Here is a 21,735-nt window from a genome sequence, read left to right on the forward strand (position 1 = left end):
ATGGCGTACCGCGGGCAGGACCAGAAGGTGCAGACGGTGATGGTGCAGCCCATCGTAGCCTTCCTGCGGCCGGGGAGCGACGGGGGAGCGGGTGGGGGGCGGCCCGGGCCTCAGGGGTCTCGGCCCGGACCTTGAGGCCTTGTCCCGGGGCCCTGGGGCCTCGTTGCAGGGTTTGAGGCCTTGTCTTGAGGCCTTGTCCCGGGCCTGGAGCTCTTGTCCCCGTGCTGAGCCCTTCACGCAGTGCCCCAGAACCTCATCTTCCGCTACCTGCAGAGCGTGAGTAGCGCGGGGAGAGGACGGGGAGGGGATGGGGATGGGGATTTGGAGGGGGTGGGGGGAGCGGGGAGGGTCCGGGGATCTCCCTCGCTGAGTTTTCGGCTCCCACCCGTTGCTCGGGGCAGGTTTGTGGGGAATGGAGAGCTGTGCGGCGTGCTGGTGGGTACAAGGAGCTGCTGCGCAGCCCGGCGTTTCCCCCTCGTGTTAACGGGAGTGGGATCGTGCAGCCGGGCGTGCAGGAGTGTTCCCTTGTGACTGGAAACGTGTCCTTCAGCAAACGTGTAGTATTCACCCAGTCATATAAGACTCTAAAATGTCAGACTGTTAATTGAAACTGCCCCTGAGAGTTGCTCCTTGGAGTTTTTGGGAGCTCTAGCGGCTATGGTTAGCGGGTATTTCTGAACACACGAGAGAGAACAAAACTGCTCGCGGTGTTTGTGTTCCAATTTACTCTCCTCCTTCGTTCTGCAGAGCTCGAGGATCCAGGTGTGGCTGAGCAAGTGAACGTGCGGATAGAAGGCTGCATCATCGTGAGTGTCAGCACGACCCCACGTTACATCGTTAGTTTGTTTTCCCTCATTCACAATCCTATTTTTTCTTGTCAAGAAAAACTAGCCCAAGGGAAAAAAGAAATCGTGCTTCTCTAACAATTAGTCTTCGTTGTCCAGCCTGGGTCAGCACAGCTGACGATGGTTCGTGTTGTTGCTGAACTAATTGCCACTGTTGCCGATTTCTAGGGCTTTGACGAGTACGTGAATTTGGCGCTGGACGACGCAGAGGAGATTCACTCCAAGGCAAAATCAAGGAAACAGCTGGGTGTGTCGTGTGTCTGTGCAACCCGAGTGACGCGCGGTCTGAAACCTGCCCGGGTGAGCCTTCTAGGTAGCAGCACTGAGACGTACCAACCGTGTGACGAGCCTTGCTGTTGAAGTTCAGTGAGCAATTCCTGGCTACATCTCTGTCCCTGATGATTTTTGAGCTGCTGATTTTGCTGGATGAAGGAGAATCTGTCCCTGCCTGAGACCAGTTCTGGTCTTTGAAACGTGTAATACCAGGCGGCCTGCACTCTGCATGATGGGCAAAACCCTGCTCAACCACACAAAACACTTTCTGAAAACACGAGATTATTCTCAGGTTCTGGGCTCTCTCTAATCCCCTCTTTCCCTTCTCTTTGCTGCAGGCTGGATCGTGTTAAAAGGGGACAACATCACTCTTCTACAGAGCGTTTCTAAGTAGAATTTGCCATCCTTAGAACAAAGGTGGCTGCCGTGCTGCGGAGTGACTGAGTGCCAGGGGAACGCGGCCCACTGGTAGATAGGAAGTTATTTGTAACTGGGGTTGCATGCTGAGGTCAAAAGTCTTTCCTTTGTGGGAGCGAGTTGTTTGTAGCTTGAAACAATACGTGATGTATTTCACAAATAGCCATTTTTCACATTAACTGTAAATGTAAACCACAAATCTGCCTGTTTTCAGTCTCTTCCTTCTGTGAATGGAGAAGGAGGAGAAATATAGAAGCGTGGGCTTTTCCTTTTGCTGTGGATCTGATAAGTTTCGATAACGCTATGTGCTTTCTTGACCATTACATCTGCGTTATGTGGCCAGGGTGGACTCGTTCAGGGCACGGAAGCCCCACACAGTCCTTGAGCTAGCAGGGTGCTAAGGAGGGTGTTGGAGATTTTGCATACAATTGCAGCCCTTTGTTGCTGCAGTGACAGGTTCCTCAGATTCTTTCTAAACAGGGTTTAGCTTGTTGAGAATCTTTTTGGGAGTGTTTATTGTGGATCAGTCAGTAAAAGTATCTTAGTGGGCCCGTGAGGGATTTGGGGCTGTGGTGCAGTAACCCAGTGTTTACAAGTGTTACTGCTATGCATGCTTGTCCAATAACGTCTCCAGATCAGAGAGTGAGAGCGGGCAACTGGTTTGGATTAAATCTGTCACTTCTTGCTGCTTTGGACAGAGCCTGTAGATTAAACCCTTGTGCTGTTCAATAAGCTGGGGTATCAGATGTGTCGGTTGGGTTTTTATCATTTGATTTATTTTTTTTATCCGTTTGGAGATCTGTCTTTTCTATTTAAGTTTCCCCAAGAGAGCTGAGTTGCTTGATGCATCGACCAAAGAGAAGTTCCCCGGCTGACTTGGGACAGCCAGTCCCCTCGTTTTTCTGATCACAAAAAAAAAAAAAAAAAAAAGAAAAAGAAAAAAATCGAAGAAGAAAAATTTTGACTGTAACTGTAACTCAGAAACTAAGATTACCTAAATGGAGAGAAATGAATTTTGATGCACAGGCTGTGCTAGAAATCTGTTAATCAGCATTCAGTTTTTCAAAACTTCAATTTGTGTATCATCATCATGAAAATTAATAAATTCAAGGTGGGAGATCCTTTCCTGAAAGGGAAGGACAGAAATACGAGTCTTGCTGTGGGGCCTACCCAGCGCAGTTCTGCCATTCCGAGAAGTAATACGTCAGGAGTGTCACAGCAGACGTTCCCAGGAAGAAACCTTTGAGGGGCAGCGTGACACACTTGATTGGCTAAAGCAGCTTCAGCTGGACAGCCTGCTGCCGGGATGGGTAATTCTAAGTTGTGTTCAAGTTGCTGAGTTCCTTTCAGCATGTAGTAAAGATGTAACGTGCCGATGTCGTTTGGGAACAGGAGGCATTACGTGTCACCAGCAGTGGGCACGTAGGGAACAAAACAGTATCTTACGAGGTCCTCCACATCTGCCTTTCATTTTGTCCTTGGTTTGCCAGCTGGAGCTTTCAGGAGGTGAGGAAGGAGGCTGTCCCAGTGAATAGTTCAGGTGTTGCAGGGTATTTGTGATGCAGTGCTTGTAAAATTTACCTGCCCGCATCTCCTGTTACAGGCAGCCCCCCGTGGGCCCTGTGAGATGGGGAGCTGCTGCCCGGGGTTAGGCCCAAGGTGCCCTGTCAGGCCCAGGGCCGCCCTTCCCCTTCCCCTCGCCCTGCCCTTCCCTCCCGCTCCTCAGCCCTTGCTCAGGCCTTTTGGGCCGTCTGGCCGTCCGTCTGTCCATCCATCCGGCCGTCTGGCCGTCCATCTGGCCCTGTGTCCCTCCATCCCACCGCCCTGCCCCGTCCCTGCCGTCTCCCTAGGGAAGCAAAGAGTCCCTGGGCTGCCTTCAGGGGGGAGGTTCTGCTCAGGAAATTAAAGCTTCCCCCTTAACGGGCGCCTTGCGAGTTATTTTGAGTTCCAACCTTCTGCCTTCCTTTCGTAGCAGTGCCTCTGAGGGGTGCGCTGTAAGGTAGCCGTCATCTGGCGCGCTGCTCCTGCGTTTCCCAAAGGAACTGCCTTCGGGATCTGACTAACTCTGGATGCACGCGGTTGTCACCTTAATTTCTCCGTTAGTTTGCTGAAAACAACCCGCTTGGGTGACCTTTGTGTTTGTTTCTTCAAACTTGGATCGAGGAGGTCTCTGTTTCCTTATGTTGATGTTCACGACGAAAGTGCAGAAGGGATGCTTACTGTTGCCCGGGTCAGTCCTGTTGCCAGGATGGGAATGTTTAGCCTACCGGCCCTCTGGTGCTGTTAGGCTGCACTCGGAGTGTGAGCTCTGGGCCTTATTTGGAAAAGACTGCGTTATTTGAGTGTACAAACCCGAGATATTCTGCGGATAGGTGATTCTCAAACCACGTCAGAACCACCGCTGTGACGTGTGCTGGAGTCGGACGCGCGTTTGACTGATCAGGCGGAGCAGGTGAATTGAATTTGTTGCTGGATGGCGAGGTGTTCTGGGGGAAGAGCTAGTCTAAGGAAAACTTCCTCTTACTGCCCCTTCCCATCTCAAATGGCCACTGCCTGGGGAAATTGCTTCTTTATGACATTAACTACAACGTTACAGTGAGGATGAGGAATCATCATTACTCCCATAGTTATTTGCTGCCAGGCCGCAGCGTTGATTTCAGAGATTTAAAAAAAAAAACAACAGGAAAAAGAAAGGAAGTATGTATTCTTTCACATACTCTCTTTTCCCTGAGAGTAAATGTTGTAGCTTCAGCAGTACCCTTCCTCTGGAAACGATTCCCAGTGCCTGCTCAGACACTGGGGAGTAAAATGACAGAACAATGGAGGAGAGCCACCCGATATAAAGAAAGGAAAAAAGGGGTTATGGATGAAGGGAAAGCAACTACATAAAAAATTGGTGCTATCTAAAAATTGGTTAACGGTTTGGGACCTGCAGGTGCTGCCTACACGTGCGTGTGTTGCAGTCGTGCCTGTTGCCACTGCGCAAAATGGAGAGAGCTTCTTTGTCGAATGCAGCATGTTAAAGAATGCGCCATTGCCTGGAAGAAATGCACGGCCTTCCCTCGTGTGGGACTTCTTCCCCATTGATCTGTGGTTTACCTGAAGGTTTACCATAACCTACATAAGTTTCAAAAGCAAGCAAGCAACCAACCAAAAAACAACACCAGCATTAAAGAGTGGCAAGGCAGATGCTCATCTGGGGACTCTGACTCATCGGTGACATCACCAAGCAAAGCATTGTGAGCGCTTCGGGTCGGGGCTGCTGTGGCGAGCCTCGCAGCCGGGAGGGAGAGCGGGTACGGTTCGCCTCTGGCGGGTCTGTGTCAGCCCTCTGCCCTGGTGGCTTCGTTAGCAGTGAGAGTTTGACTGCTGTGTTCCCAGCTTTCGCTTCTGCACCGACCGTGTGGCAGAGCCCGCAAGCTGCTTCCTCAGCTGGAAGAGGAAGAGGAGTGACCTCAACTGTGCCGAGGTAAAGCAGAACCGTTGAAAAGATTTGTCAAAGATGCGGCTGGTACCAGCGCAGCCGCTGCAGCTGCAGCAGGTCCTGGAGAAGATAGAGAGGGGTTTCTTCGTGAAAAGAATGCTGTGAAAGTGTTTTCACGCCAGAAATTAGGAGAAGCGCCTCTGTTGTTTGGATATCCTCTATTGACCTGGCACACGGGCATTACAGCATACCTGGCACACTCTTTGTATTGTTTGTAAAAGAAAAAAAAAAAAAGTGTTTTAGGGCAGGCCAAAAACCTGCCTTGGCACTTCCACATCGCAGCAGTGCTTGCAGGCCGTGCATCCTGGATGCCAGGCAAGGATCTAAATCCGATGGTGCTGTTGGTAACGTGAAGTTCAGGAAGCACTTCTGGGTTTTTCTGCTCTTCCATGTGAATTTTTGCCCTGTGAAGGTGGTGTACTGAGCTCTTTTCTTACCAACAAATAGGTTTAAAAGCAGTTACAGCAAGGATGAGCTGTGTTAGCAGGAGGCTCTTCTGTGCTTTGACCATGGGAAGATGAATGGTTTACCTATGCACCGTTAAATATAATTTGACACCTAGCACACAACACTTGCAGCCTGTGGGGTGCTTTAACAAGCAGGTAAATCAGCGGAGACTGTTTTGCAGCAAGGCTGATGCTGGGTGATTAAAAAGCAGGGTCACAACAAGGAGAAAAAAAAAAAAAAAAGCTTTGGAGATCTTTTTTAAAATGAGACTGCTTTTTATGGCATTTAGGGCTGTGAGGTATCCTTGGTTTTTGCTTTCTTCCCATTCCTTAGACCAGATCCATTCATATCCTGAACAGCGTTCTGGGTCTGTTCAGGAAAATGGAAGGCAACAAGCAAAATGATGAGCTCCTTGGGCATTCAAAAGAGCTCAGTCTGGGAAAGATTTCAAGTCCAACTTCCATGCTAAGGAGCACCAGTAATTTTTAGAAGTAGATGCAGAGGAATCTGCATGGCACTAAGTGTGTTTCTGAAGGTGCTAAAGGTCAGAAGTGACGATTCCTCTCAATACTAAAGAAGAGAAGGAAACCTTGCACTTAACTACTGTTTTTATTCCCTTTGTCAAGCAGTCAAAACCAACAACTAATACGGGAACCCAACTTTTCCCCTCTTTACTTTAGATTTGGGAAAATTCCCTGCCAAAATAATACTTCCTGGAAAATTCACTAGTGTTTGTGTGAGTAAAAGGTTCCAACCTTTTATTATTAATTTGTAAGAACTATTTCATCCGCTTTTGTCCAGAAGAGTCAGAAATAATTTGCACAGAAATGTGCAGCATTTTAATGAAAGGCTTCAGAATCACTCTAATTTGAACTTTATCTGGTCTGGTTGCAGGTTTTATGACATTTAGTGTCTTAAAAAAAAAATCAAAATATCTGACTTCACATCAGAAAAAAAAAACCTGCTTGTGGCTAAATAAAATCTGTTGCAGCTCTGGTCATTGAAAAATCATTGGCTGTTAAATTGGACCTAAGTCATCTTTTCTAACCTTTCATGATCTTGCAGCAATGGATGATGATGGATATATGGATTAGGGAACAGCACGTGATGGCAAACCTGTGGTATTTGCTACAGCGCAGAAAGAAAACAAATTGCTTCCAAAAAATCAAACTAATTCAAAATTCTTGGTATCATGCAGCCATGCCACTGGCAAAGTGAGCATTGCCCTGCCTCTCAAAGCTTGCTGTATCCTTGATCTGCTGTCTTCCTGCTGTTAATTGATTGCAACTCTACGTGTCTGATCAGGGCTACGAGTTGTTCTCGATATGGATACCATACGACATATACTGTGCACGCTTGTGTGTATAGATATGTTTATCCTGTATGCATGTACATATTTGATCTGGATAGGCTGGAGCGATGGGCTGAGGTCAACTGTATGAAGATCAACAAGGCCAAGTGCCGGGTCCTGCACCTGGGGCGCAACAACCCCAAGCAGAGCTACAGGCTGGGAGATGAGTGGCTGGAAAGCTGCCTGGCCGAGAAGGACCTGGGAGTGTTGGTTGACAGTCGGCTGAATATGAGCCAGCAGTGTGCCCAGGTGGCCAAGAAGGCCAACAGCATCCTGGCCTGTATAAGAAGCAGTGTGGCCAGCAGGTCTAGGGAAGTGATTGTCCCCCTGTACTCGGCTCTGGTGAGGCCGCACCTTGAGTACTGTGTTCAGTTTTGGGCCCCTCGCTACAGGAAGGACATGGACGTGCTCGAGCGAGTCCAGAGAAGGGCGACCAAGCTGGTGAGGGGTCTGGAGAACAAGTCTTACGAGGAGCGGCTGAGGGAGCTGGGCTTGTTCAGCCTGGAGAAGAGGAGGCTCAGGGGCGACCTTATCGCTCTCTACAGTTACCTTAAAGGAGGCTGTAAAGAGGTGGGGGTTGGTCTGTTCTCCTACGTGCCTGGTGACAGGACGAGGGGGAATGGGCGAAAGTTGCGACAGGGGAGTTTTAGGTTGGATGTTAGGAAGTACTTCTTTACCGAAAGGGTTATTAAGCATTGGAACGGGCTGCCCAGGGAGGTGGTGGAGTCACCATCCCTGGAGGTCTTTAAAAGACGTTTAGATGTAGAGCTTAGCGATATGGTTTAGTGGAGTACTTAGTGTTAGGTCGGAGGTTGGACTCGATGATCTTGAGGTCTCTTCCAACCTAGAAATCCGTGATACTGTGTGATACATATGTATGCATATTTGTGTGCTGGCCCCCAGATCACTCATGGTATAAAGCATTGGCCTCGAAGGCATACTCATCAAAATATTTGGTAGATCCTCCATTTTTTTCTAGTTCCCTCAAAATGAGAGAGTTTTTACGCGCTCTCTGTGTCAAAAAGGCAAAACTTCTGATTTCCACTGTCGCTCTCGCTAACTTTCTATCACTCACTCCTCGTGTGTGTGTCTAAACACATATGTGTGTATGCGTATGCACATTTGTGTATTTCTGTGCACTGGTGTGTTTTTTGCTGTACAGGTAATAAAGACGGGGAAAGGTTTTAGTGTTTTCTTAATAGGTGAAGAAATCTTGAAGACCAGAGATTGGAACATACTGAATTTTGAATTAAAAAAAAAAAAAAAAAAGTCAAATTTTCTGGCTGTGGAAGATGGAGCCTCATTTTTGCAGCCACTTTGAATCACGAGTTCATCTCTAAATGCACTGGGTTTTTTTGTTTTTGTTTTGTTTTGTGGTTTTTTTTTTTTTGGTTTTTATTTTTTGAAGAGCTAACTAACCCTGGCTGTCTCCAGTCTGAGAGAGTGTTCAGATGGACTTGCTTCCTCCATTAGTTATAAGCTGTTTAAAAGCACATCCTATGTTTGAATTGTGGATGAGAGGCTCCCTTGGCAAAGTGAGGAGGCAAATTCTTCCTACCCCTTTATCATTAATTCACGGATTCAGTGTTGGTTCGGCCTCCAGGAGAAGTTAACTGGAAGTCTTTGAAGATCGATAACTTTGCTGAGGTTGTCCAGGTAGGTGAACTCGAAGACCCACAGTGACTGGAACGTGCTATTTAATGCGTCATACTGCGTTCTGTAGAAGTTACTCGTAGCCATAGTTGATCATTGCCTTGCATGTATGATCAGGTGGTTTTTGAAGAAGTGACTCCCTTTTCAGGCTTCCGGATGTGCTCCAAGGCATATTATTGAGGACGTGGAAGAGAACACTTGCTGACAAAGCTCCTGGCAGCTTTACAGAACTTTAGTTTAATATTGTGTTAGTTCCCGTAACAGCTGATTTCAAGGCATTGCTCTCCTCAAGAGACTAATTTGATGAACAGAAGAAAGCTGGAAAAATGCTTGTTACTCATTATTTTTCACTTGTTGGTACTTTGTTTAGGGTTACTTTTAAAAAGAAGATTTCACTGATCACAAGCCAGTGGAAGACTTTCAGCCCAAGCAAGGGTGAAGACAGCTCTCTCCAAGAGCAGAGGAAGTCCCTGTGGAGAGAACCCGAGCTTGTTATCAGAACTTGTCGGCATGTCTAAACAAGGAGACGATTGCTACTTCTATTTCTATTCTACCTGTACCAAGGTATGGCTGGGTTTCTTTTGCTTTGCTTTGCTTTGTTTTTTTGTTTTTTTTTTTTTGTTTTTTTTTTCATTTTTTTCAGGAAGGGGTAGAGTAGGAGGAGGAGGCACACTGGTCTTTGGTTAACGTGATAACCAGATAGATTCTGAATTCAATCGTAGCAACCTGAGGCAGTAGCATGGACGTTTTTGAGGCTGTACTATATTTTCCTTGTTGGTTTCCTTTTGGTTACAGGGAGACAACTGTTCCTTCCGCCACTGTGAAGCTGCTCTGGGGAACGAGACAGTCTGCACGCTGTGGCAGGAGGGTCGTTGTTTCAGGAATGTCTGCCGATTCAGACACATGGAAATCGATGTGAGTGCCTAAAGATGTGTTCTCAAAATAAATCAACAAAAGCATTTTTCAGTGCTGTAGGTGTGCTGATTGTGCTTTTGCAGGACAGAGTCCTTTGCTTTGGAATTACACTGGTTTCTGTTAGCAGGGGAGGGGGTGGGAGGAAGGAGAGGGAAATAAAATCAATGCCTTAGGTATGTCTTAGCAAGATTTTCTTTTATTAGACGCCGACAGTATTTTCTCAACAGATGCAGAATAACCGCTAACTAGACTGCTAAAAGCTGCTGGAGCAGGGGGGTAATAAACAGGCTGTACTAGCCTCCTGAGAGCAGGCTTGATAATGATCTATCAGGTCTCTTGTGTCCCGGAGTCCTTCAGATAATGCTGTTCTAGCTGCCTGGGCTAGGAAGCAGTGGGGAAAGTTAAAGGTGCAGAAGAACGAAGTCTCCGAGAAGTAGTTCTGGATAGAGTTAACGTAGGCAATTTAAGATGTTCTTTTTCCCTCTGAATAATCCTAGTATAATCCTGGGTGTATTAGTTTAACCCACCCTAAACTGATGTCTGAGAGTGCCTGTCTTCTCAAACTGAATGATGACAAGGCTAAACGTGCATAGTGGTTACAGCTTCTGCAAACTTTGTGAATATGCCCGGAAATACTATACTTCCGTGATAAACTGACCTTTGGAATGATGTTTCAGCACTGTATTGTGACAGCCCTATCGCTGTCGTGACCTGGAACTGTGCATCTCTTTGCAAACCTTAGGTGCATGTTATCACGAGCTTGTCTTTCTTTCTGTCTTCAGAAAAAGCGCGCTGAGATTCCCTGCTACTGGCAGAAGCAGCCAGTAGGCTGTCAGAAAGCCAACTGTGCTTTTCATCACGCAAAGGGACGTTACATCGATGGCGTCTTCTTACCACCAAGCAAGAGTGAGTTTAGGTCCTTTTTCTTTAAGTATTGAAGAATTAATTTTGCATATTACTTAGTGGGTGCCAATAGTGTAGGAGACATCAGGTAACCGTTCATTTGTGAGTGCAGGAAAAGGTCTGCAGTCCTAGGTGGTCAGCTAAACCGAGTGTACTGCTGCTGTACTGCTGGTATTTGTTTTCTGCTTTCATGCTCAGCTTCTCTCTGCTTTGTGTGATATTTGCCTTGCAGTTTGCTTTCTGTTGTTTCGTCTTCTGCTGGGTGGCAGGGAGATGTGTTGTTGTTTGAAGGCAAGTCATTGTTCACGGTGTAAACAGTGGCGGGATGGGCAAAAGGAGATGCTGCATTCATTGCCTGTGCAGGTTATCTGCCTTAGCTACCATCTTCGTGCATTGTGGTCAAAGTTTTAAACTGCCATATTACTGATGATCCTCCTCTTCCTCTAGCTACACTGCCAAGTCCGCCTGAGTCCGCGGACGATGATTTGAAAGTGGCTCAGATGTCACTGCAGCAAAACAAACTTTCTGTCCAGTCCAATCCCTCTCCATAGCTAAGGCGGGTGATGAAAGTGGAAAACTCGGAAAATGTCCCAAGCCCTACACACCCTCCAGTTGTAATCAATGCTGCAGATGATGATGAAGATGATGATGGTGAGCATGGTTTGGTTCCTGGAAGGAATTTGTGCTGTAAATGATTGTGTAAGTCTTTGGTTCTTGGAAGGAATTTGTGCTGTAAATGAATGTATAAATCACAGATGACCTGAGGTCTGACTAGCGATAGGGCAGGCAGTCCGCTCAGGTCACTGGTGGCTTTGTCTGGCAGTCAGTGGACAGAACCTGAAATGTTGGAGGAAAGCTTAGAACCACTCTTGGCTTTAGCTGGTCTGTTGTGTAAAGCTCTATGTGAAACTAGGAAGGAAATTCCTTTTTTTTTGTCTGAAGAGTAATATGTCGTGTAGTAGTTAAAGCTGCAGAGAGAATCTAGAGTCCTAGATGTTTTGTCCTAGGGTAGTCTACTTACGAGTTCATCAGGTCAGTGTAGCTGTATTAAAAAAAAAAAAAAAACAAAAAAACCCCAACTTTTTTATAGGAACCATGGACTGAAGTGTCATTGCATGAGCTACATAATCACGAACAATCTGGCCTATGCATAACTGAATAGATTTTTCCCCTTCAGACCAGCTTTCTGCGGAAGGAGAAGAAACTAAAACTCCCGTCCAGCAACCAGCTGAGGAAGGCCAAAATGGATTACGGATGATTTCCACTCGGAAAGCCAGTGCTACTACTGCTAAACAAGGTATTCCAGCACCTGTAGTAGGATAAATCGGCAGGATAACTTGACAATTAACTCAAAAGCAATGTGGCGTAAAAACACAACAGAATGTAGGGGTGCTGAATGGACTCGGTTATTTCCATGATCTCATTTCTCCCTGATACCATCATGTGCCCATTGGGTCAGAAAGTTGAACTGCTTTTCTTTCCTTTTGGAGAACAAAACAGGGTCACAGCATGGAGTTTAAATGGCTGCACGTGCAGCCTGGCAACCACTGTTGAAAGCCATATCTAACGATAGAGGGATCTAATATCACGTAAATGGATTAAAATTAAAACTACAGTTTTTACCCTGAAGGGTGAAAGGAGGGGCAAAATGCCATTGATTCTATGGTTGTTTCACTTGTGAGGAGTGTTGACAGGCTTTATTCTAAATACTTCTGAAAGTTCCTGAGCACTAAGAAGCCTGAGGATCTGTGGTCCTCAGTGAGTGCCTCTAAGCCTTAGTCTCATTAACTGTTTTCTGTTTTCAGAGGACGGTCTGAATTTTGGAATAAAAACACTTGAAGAAATCAAATTGCAGAAAATGAAGGAAAAAACTAAGAGACACGGTGGTGAGTTAATATTCCCTGCTTCCTTACCCGGTTCACCTTCATCCTGTGTGATGATTTTTCTTTCAAAAAAAACCTCTTCCAGTAATACCGGGTAGCTGGCTATGCTTTGGTGAATCCAACTATTTTGCCAAAGAAGTGAAATTTGATTGGCTTCAGAATGGCAGGTGATGGTGGCTGGGAGCTGCTTGAGGGATAGACTTCCATGTTTAGCTGGGGGCATCGAGCAACCTGATTCTCAGCCAGCTGGTATTCTAGATGGGAATTCCAAGGGCAACCAGAGGCAAACTAGTCACCTCTCTTATTTGCATGCTCTGGTCACTGTATGTTTGACAGTAATGAATAATTAAAGTTTTTTGTTCTTCGTGATAGTTTTTTCTGTTTGGTAAACTTCCTTATGTTTTGCTTGCTCTGAGCAGAAGGTCCTTCAAGATCTTCTCTTCCTCCCGTCGATTCTATGATTTTTCCTGCTCCGGAAAAGGAAAATGTCCGGACAGTGGTGAGAACTGTGACACTGTCTACAGAGGAAGGTAATAATTCATGCTTTTGTTTTGATTTCATTACTCCTAAACTGGAAGGTTAAGCAAGAAGGAAGGCAATTCACCCCTGTTAGCCTCCTGGTGCTGCCGCCTTCTGTTCAAAACATGCTTTTATGCTGAAAGTCCCTGGTTGTACTGGAAAGCTTTGGTGCTCAGGTTAAGTGCAGTAGCAGGAGAAAGAAAAAAATGTGTCAGCATGCAAATAGGGGGATAACTGAAAAACAGGAGAGTAACGAGAAGAAAGAGCTCTAGAGGACAGTGCTATGTAAGAAGCAATTTCTGAAGCTTTAAAGAGGCTGACAGTGGCACGTGTGGACAGTAGTGCGATAGGAGTCTGTGTATAAATTATATTGTTTAGAGTTGTGCAAATTCCTTTGAAAGGGAAAGAAGTGAAGAAGTACTTCTACCCATAGACATTCACCTTAGAAAGGAATATTTCTCAGCATTTGTACCTAATAATATTCTGCTTGCTTATGCAGCTCTGTTCTGCACAAAGTATAGCTGTCAAGCAGACTCAGATTCATTCTCGACTACATTCAGCTGGAATTTGAGGCAAACACTGAGACTATGGATACTTTTTCTAAGTTAATTATAGTTGAAATATGAGTTTGTGTGGTTTAGCTGTCAAAACAGTGCCTTGCTGGGTTTTTTTTGGACATGGGCTAACAGTATACTATTTCTATTGGCTACTGGTTTCTATGAAATAGAAAAATTTTACTTTTGTTTTAGGGGAGGAACCTGTGGTTCGACTAGATCTTGCTGAGAAACAAGGAAAACGGAAAGCCTCCGTGGGTAAGAACTTTTTATGAGCTGTTATTTAGGTGCCGCCTTCTCTATATGACTGCATTGAAGAGTATTTTTGACGTATGAGAGGAAAATGCGTTGCAGTGGAGATCTGTGTTGACTGCAGAAATGGCAAAAAAACCATTTAGCAGCTGAAAGGCAATTTTATGAAAATATGCTTGAAAAATAGAAGCTTGTGGTTGACTGTTCTCAAATCTTCCTGCAAAGAAATGTTCTTAAAATATTCCTTGTTTTCTCTGTCTGAAGCTGATGTAAGCGCCCTTCCGGTGAAGCGCAGCCTTGCTGAAAGGCTGGGGAAGAAGGTGGAGGTTCCGGGAAATGCTGACAAAGCACCAAAGAGAGGTACAGCTACTAAACAGGCATCTGGATGTGATTCACGGGTTTTGTAGTTAGGCTTTCTGTTTGTCCTTTTCCTGCGATGTTTCTTTTTGCATGTTGGCTGAGGTCTTAATCACCGGGATTCAAAGTTACCTTTCCTGCCTTGTTTTTGAATGTGAACACAAAGTTGACGTTTATGCAGCCTCCCTAATTTGGTCTTTTTCTGTTTTGCAGTTCAAGTTCCCAAGTCTGTGAAGGAGAGGCTAGGATTACCTTCTCAACGGACTAGTACTGCGAAAGGTAACAACTGGCTATTAAATATACTTTCTCCTTCTTCCTTTCCGTGAACTTAGACCGTTTTCATACAGCCCTAAAAAGGAATTCAAATGAAAACAAAGAACTGATTCCTCTTGCTCGAGTGCTGAAGCTCTTCTGACAGCCACTATCAGAAATCTGGCTCTAGGTGTGTGTTTATTTTCCGCTTGTGCCTTGTCAAGGTTTTAAGCTGCTTCTGTGAACCATCATATACAATTAGAATAGAGCCACTGCCGGGAGCAGGAATTTGAAATGCAGTCTGAAAAAGTAATCAAGTAAACTAGCATTTCTGTGTAGCAACTCTCTCTGGATAGGGCTGGTCTTCAAAATACAACAAGTGGCTCAGAGGAGGAGGAGAATGTTAGGCTATTGTCCTAAGATGCGTTATTGGGAACGCTCAGGCTTAGTTTTCCTTAGTACTGTGACAAATTTTGGAGACTTAAACTATTGTTGGACTCTCTTTAAATGTTGGCGCTTCTCATTTCTTGATGATGACAGGGAAGGCTGCTAAGCCAAAGGGAGAGGTCCATGTGAAAACACTGGAGGAAATCCGTCGTGAGAGAGCTCTTCAGAGACGAGAATGTCAAGCCAAAGCCCAGGCTGAATGGCATGGTAAAACCAAAGATCCCAGCGCAGGGGCAAAAATTGAGGGTGAGCCCAAGAAGCAGAGCGTGCTCACTCTTTCCGGGCCCAGCAAAGTGCAGTCGAAGGAGCCGGCAGGTAAAGCCAAGCCAGAAGGAGAAGTGCGTGTTAAAACCCTGGAAGAAATAAAGCGCGAGAAAGCTCTGCGGATGCAGCAGAGTGGAGAAAATGTGCCAGCTCCCCCAGCACAACCTGGACCTGCCCCAGCCGGGCAGAAATCGTTATGGAACACAAAGCTATCAGGTAATAAGATGCTTTAATACCTGCCCCGGTGAGGTGCTTCCCATATTGAGCAAGTTCCGTTTGCTCAGGATCTGCTTTGCTTTTTCCTTCAATGCAGAGGATAAAAGAGTTTAAGGCTGCAAAGTTCAAAGGCAAAGAAGGGCCAGAACATGCAACCATGTCTGTTTTCGTTAATTACGTGATGGTATTCTGTATTTCCCACTAGAAAATTAACACATTGAGGGGCTTTTTAGTCTAATTTTGGTATTCTGTTTTTTTCTGCCATCTGTTTATGGTATGAAGTCCTCCCTGCGTTGAGTTCAAGTTCACCTTCCTCTTTGGCATGTGTTGCTTAACTTGACACGTGTATGTGTTTGTAAAGCATGCTTCAGCGTCTTAATGTGGGGGGCCAGTTTCTGTCAAAAATGACAGAGGATCAAAGGCCTCGTTGTTAAGATTATATCAACTTTGTAAAATGAGATTGTGTGAGGGAGATAAGGAGGGCTTAAAGGCTGCATGCACTGCACATTGTAGCCTTTCTCTCTGTCTCATGGGACACGAGGAAATAAACACACAAAGAAAACAAGTACCCAGCTTTCTTTCGTTTCTTCTCCTGCCAGCCAGATGTTAGGTCAGGAATGGGAGACTAGAATATGACTCTACAAATTTGGATTTTGTAGAACAACTTAATAGATTTTGTGGGACATCACTGCAGGGGAGAGGAAGCTGGTACAACAGTTGCATACACTCTCTTGTCTTACTATACCTGCTGCTTTTCCTTTCCTAGAGGGAGCAAGACTTTAAATACAAAAGCTGTCAACATTTGTGAATCTTACTAGACTTCATACAACGTCTTAGAGTATTGCTTGCACTTGGGATCGCTCTGTGTCTGAGTTTCCCTCGTCCTGGATTATGATTTACTGTAGCTATTCAGTTCCTTTGTTCCTTTGTATGGATTGTTGGTAGACGGAGTTTACTATGTGGAAGATATTGCTGAGAATCCAGGCAATGGCAGTGTAATTCTGCTGGCCAAATACAGTTAACTGTGTAGACGGGCCGTGGAAATGAGGAAGAGAACGTGGATTTTTCATGAGGCAGAGCAAGACTGTATCAGTTCTCTCTTCCTTTTACTCTAGCCAACTTTAACATGTTTGCGAAGCCTTGGGATGGGAAAGTCGCTTCCCCCAAGAAGAAGGCACTGAAACGTAAGGCACCTGGCAGTTTTCCCTCTGCTGTAGCAGCTGTGAAGCCACGGACTGCCTCTGACGCTGACACAATGGGACCTCCAGCCAAAAAAGCAGCTATGGTAAGGACAGGGGCTAATGCAGAAATGGATCCCTTGTAAAATTTACACCCTCCTCTAGGAGAAAAGATGGAAAACTCAAAAGTTCTACAGGCTTTCTGTTTCCTTTTAAATCCAGTAGCTGCCTACAGAATTCTTGTAGTACCCTTCCATATTTATTAGATTAATGGCACTATTTACTTAGTCCTCTGTGATTCTGTGATTTCTCTGGTGTGGAGGATTTTGTCCATTAATGCTGTGTTCTTAAAAGACACAAGATCATTAGTAACCTCCAAGTGAATATTAACTTTCTTCAGGAGCACCTTGGTTTTGTATTTTGGCTAAGGCTCCGCAATGCCAGAGGAGAAGCAGCATGGAGGAAAAAGCTAGTAAGGAATCTTTTACCCATGAGTCCTAAATGCTGTTTTGCTGCTTTCTAGGCTGTTCCAGCCACGCTGGAGCACGTCCCAGCCACCAGACTTGAAGAAAATCCCCAAAACAGGTGATGACCACAACTTGTTCTTTTTCTCAATCGGTGTATATCCCCAGTGAAACATAAGTTCTGTCACACGTGGGGAAAAAAGGAGGGTTCTGAGATAATTAAAGCCCAAATCCATCAGAGGAATAAGTCACGTGAAATGACTTTCTAGCAGCTAGCAGGAATGCTTAATTAGACTTACTTTCTTTAAATGCTGCAAGTCGGTACAGCTTTCCAGTGACTTCTTGCTCTGTCTGAATACCTAAATGAGGATGAGGTGAAGTTCTCCTACTTCCTCGTGAGGTGATAAATGATGAGTAGTGTCCTCTGCCTTTTGGTCCTCAAGAATGCCACCCGAACAAACATACAAGGTGACAAGAGTGCAGGGAGAGCAGAGGGAAGTGATGGCTGCAGATCAGCTTCCTGTAGTGGGGAGCAAACTCTGCTGAGTGTGCCGTGGGAAAAATGACTAACTTAGCAAACAGATATTTGCAGATGGAGACTTCTTAACATTTTTACAGGAAAATTAAGCAAGGTGGCAAAGTGCCTCTTGCTACAACAATTGAACCATCTTTGCTAGACTCCAGGTGCTCTGGCTTCACAGAGAAACCCCCAAACTGAAAAATGTACCTGCTAATATATTGGGCTCTAAATGTCGCCCTGGGTTAATTGAATAACAATCCCTGGGTAAGATTGAAGTGCAGGAGGGGTTGGCTACGGTTTTAAGAGCCGGTTTGCAGAAAAGGGATTTCCCGTTAAGAAATGGCATATACTGATTGTTCTCTTCCTTGCTCTGCCAAGACCTGAAGCACATCTTGGAAGCCAGGCAGAATCTGTGGAGCCAATGGAGTTCTCAAGCTCGACTTCAGCTTCTTCCCAGCTAGAAGAAGCAAGGACACGCCGGCTGAGTTCCACAGGCAACGCGCCCGTATCTGTAGACGAGGATTTAGAGACGCTACTTTGGGAACTCTCAGACGGCATACTGGAAGCCGAGCTCGACTTGGACCCAGGGAAGGATGAGGATGACCTCCTCCTTGAGCTTTCCAAGATGATTGATGATTGAACTGCATAGTCCTATGGTATATTAAAAAAAAAAAAAAAAACAAAAAAAAAAACAACTCTTCTTCTTGTTGGATACCCCGAGGTGATCCTTTTTCTAACTGAGGCTTTGCAATGAGACTTAAAGCACAGTTGGAACTGGTAGAAATTGGCAGGATCTGCACTCAGTTGTCCTAAGTTTCCCTGCTGGTCAGAGTTAAGGTCTTGTGCATGGTTCCGTAACTATAGGTGGCTACCTTTGATATCAAGAGGACAAAGCACTTGTTTCTTTTGGCACAGAAAGATGTCCATCGGCACGCTGTGGTGGCTGTGAATTGACGTAGTGATGGAGCGATGCTCTGAAGGCTTAAACGGAAAGCTTCTTCCTTCCGCCCCCCTTGGCACAGCTCGATGTTGGGCACATTGTGAAGCCTGGGTGTTCTGATTTCTCGGACAGTTGATACCCAAATCCCGGAGTTACTATGTCAACTCTTGACTTTTATTTGTGTATGCCATTGTTTTGACTGTAATCTTTTCAGATGATGAAGCTGTAGGGGCGGGAGGGAGCAGAATAATTATTCTAGCGTTGTGGACCAAACATGCTGCCAGGAGTGGTGGTGGTGGGGTCAGCCCACCCGGCCTTACTTTCAATTATCAGGGATGATAAAATGGTGTGAAAAGCAGCAGCTCTGCGATACGGCTACGCTACCCCCACTCCCTTCTCTTGTGCTGTACCAAAGTTCCCCCAAGCTTTGGTTGGTGCTTTTTGCTGGTGACAGTAGGACTCCAGGGCGAGTAGTCGGGACTCTCCTGCAGTAACTGGGTCAATTAAGGGTTGGTTTAAGTGCCTCCTGGTTTTTAAAATTGCTCCCCTGAGCTGCTGGCTCTGCTGCCTGCTACAGCAAATGTTCGGGTGCCATCAGCGTCGCACTTGGGCGTGGGCACTGACTCTGCGGAGGAGAGCTGAGGCTCGCGTGTATTGTGTACCCTGCCGCCAGTGATCGTTTTCCCCTAGCAGATCTATTTTGAATTATTTCCCTAAATTTTAGAGGAACTTTAGGCTCTTTGTGCTATGATTTGTGAAGCTGTAGGGGCCCTCAGGCATTTGCTGCTGGCAGAGGAAAACCGCTTGTCGAATTTGTTGTAAATACTTTCTGTTTGGACAACAACGCCTGTGTGTGTGTGTGTGCGTGTGTGTGTGTGTGCGCGTGCGTGCTTTGACGACCCCCTGCGACGCCCCAGCTCCGCGAGGGAAGCTTTGAAGCGGCTCTGGGAAAACCTCTGCGGAAGAAACCGCTGCTGGCGACTTGCGGAAAACGGACTCCACAATCAGTGAGATTGTAAAGTAGGTATGTTTATTCAGCGCTGGGCAGCACGGGAGGTCGTGGGCATGAAGATTGATGACTCTTCCTCGTCACCGCTAGTTGACCTCTTGTCTTTGCACAGACTCAGTTGCTCCTTGGCTCTTGTCCACCTGCAGGACCAGTTTCTCCCAGTTTCTTAAGATAGGCTCGCTCTCTTATTAGGAGACTGACCTTGGTAAGGGGCCCAAGGCTTCTTGCTTTAGTTAATTGGCACAATGCACCATAGTTAGCAAAGACACTAAGTAGCATCCTAGTTTAATGCCGTCAGCGCTCTATCTCTACTTGATAAGATTCTCCTAACTCCCTCTCTCACTGGAGCCCACGCAGCCCTCCGTCCTGCCGAAGGACTTCACGGGGACTTCTGCCGGCTCCGGGTGCCCGCACACAGACAGAAATGTCTTTGAGAGAAAACAATCAGGAGGAGGAGAGCTCAGAGACTGCGGCCGGCTTCGGCCACCTTCCCCTCGCTTTCCCTCTCCGTGTTCAAACCGAGCACTGTTCTGCCGTCAACCTTCGCTGCCTCTGCCCGCGGCGCTGGGCTTTCGCGTGTGCCATTGCTCCTCTACATATTTTATCCTTCCTTTTGTAAGGAATGGTCCAGCAATTCGTGTCACTAAGGGATTTGAAGGGTTAACATCGAGGCCCGGGTCTAGGTGATAAGAGAACAAAGGGGTTTTTAGGGAAAAGTGCTGACTACTGCAGGGGATGTTGCTAGAGTTTCTGAAATCCGGCGCAGAGGCTCCCAAACGAGGAGGAAGGGGGGGATGAAGGACAATTGAAGGACAAAAGCCTGGGAGGAAGACAACCAGCATTCAGCCCGAGCAAGCCCCGAGAGACCACCAGAGACTGATACGCAGGCGCCCCTGGGAGGGGTTTCGGATTCCGGAAACCAATTCTAATAACCCTGCCTCTTCTCGAAGTAGTAATGAATATGTATTAGCCTGGGAGCATCAAAACCAGCCGCCTTACGTAACAGGTGTGCGTCCTGGGGGAGCAGAGACTCCCGGCGCACCCAGCGCTGCTTGCTTGCCTCTATTCGTTTAATAAATTGTAAACTTTGATTGTAATCCTATTTGGATTTATAACAGCCATTTATAACACTTTTTATATTTGTATTTTATTTAAGGCTGTCTTGCCCCCCTCCCCCCCCCAGCCTCGCTGCTCACCAATAAAGCTGGCGCAGGGACTCCTGCCTGCGACCATAGAGACGCGGTCCTCCCGGCCTGCTAGAGCGGCCCCCCACGCTCCTCCAGCATCCCAGCGTCCCTTGTGCGCTCCCGCCCGGCCTCAGGGGCTTCCGGAGGCGGCCCAGCAGGGGCGGCGGGAGCAGCGAGGCGGCGGCAGCCATGGCGTACCGCGGGCAGGACCAGAAGGTGCAGACGGTGATGGTGCAGCCCATCGTAGCCTTCCTGCGGCCGGGGAGCGACGGGGGAGCGGGTGGGGGGCGGCCCGGGCCTCAGGGGTCTCGGCCCGGACCTTGAGGCCTTGTCCCGGGGCCCTGGGGCCTCGTTGCAGGGTTTGAGGCCTTGTCTTGAGGCCTTGTCCCGGGCCTGGAGCTCTTGTCCCCGTGCTGAGCCCTTCACGCAGTGCCCCAGAACCTCATCTTCCGCTACCTGCAGAGCGTGAGTAGCGCGGGGAGAGGACGGGGAGGGGATGGGGATGGGGATTTGGAGGGGGTGGGGGGAGCGGGGAGGGTCCGGGGATCTCCCTCGCTGAGTTTTCGGCTCCCACCCGTTGCTCGGGGCAGGTTTGTGGGGAATGGAGAGCTGTGCGGCGTGCTGGTGGGTACAAGGAGCTGCTGCGCAGCCCGGCGTTTCCCCCTCGTGTTAACGGGAGTGGGATCGTGCAGCCGGGCGTGCAGGAGTGTTCCCTTGTGACTGGAAACGTGTCCTTCAGCAAACGTGTAGTATTCACCCAGTCATATAAGACTCTAAAATGTCAGACTGTTAATTGAAACTGCCCCTGAGAGTTGCTCCTTGGAGTTTTTGGGAGCTCTAGCGGCTATGGTTAGCGGGTATTTCTGAACACACGAGAGAGAACAAAACTGCTCGCGGTGTTTGTGTTCCAATTTACTCTCCTCCTTCGTTCTGCAGAGCTCGAGGATCCAGGTGTGGCTGAGCAAGTGAACGTGCGGATAGAAGGCTGCATCATCGTGAGTGTCAGCACGACCCCACGTTACATCGTTAGTTTGTTTTCCCTCATTCACAATCCTATTTTTTCTTGTCAAGAAAAACTAGCCCAAGGGAAAAAAGAAATCGTGCTTCTCTAACAATTAGTCTTCGTTGTCCAGCCTGGGTCAGCACAGCTGACGATGGTTCGTGTTGTTGCTGAACTAATTGCCACTGTTGCCGATTTCTAGGGCTTTGACGAGTACGTGAATTTGGCGCTGGACGACGCAGAGGAGATTCACTCCAAGGCAAAATCAAGGAAACAGCTGGGTGTGTCGTGTGTCTGTGCAACCCGAGTGACGCGCGGTCTGAAACCTGCCCGGGTGAGCCTTCTAGGTAGCAGCACTGAGACGTACCAACCGTGTGACGAGCCTTGCTGTTGAAGTTCAGTGAG

General features: G+C 47.0%; 1 pseudogene across 1 annotated transcript; it reads left to right on the top strand.

The window, feature by feature from the left end:
- Positions 1-8,938: 8,938 nt before the first annotated feature.
- Positions 8,939-15,049, top strand: LOC310890944 (zinc finger CCCH domain-containing protein 11A-like; annotated as a pseudogene). The gene is made up of 11 exons: positions 8,939-9,034; positions 9,266-9,385; positions 10,168-10,291; positions 10,736-10,939; positions 11,466-11,585; positions 12,094-12,174; positions 12,591-12,701; positions 13,440-13,502; positions 13,761-13,856; positions 14,067-14,132; positions 14,646-15,049. The product of its transcript is annotated as a zinc finger CCCH domain-containing protein 11A-like (transcript).
- The last annotated feature ends 6,686 nt before the right edge of the window (positions 15,050-21,735 follow it).

Source organism: Anser anser (assembly GCF_964211835.1).
Source record: "Anser anser genome assembly, contig: HAP1_SCAFFOLD_242, whole genome shotgun sequence".
Lineage (NCBI taxonomy): Eukaryota > Metazoa > Chordata > Aves > Anseriformes > Anatidae > Anser > Anser anser.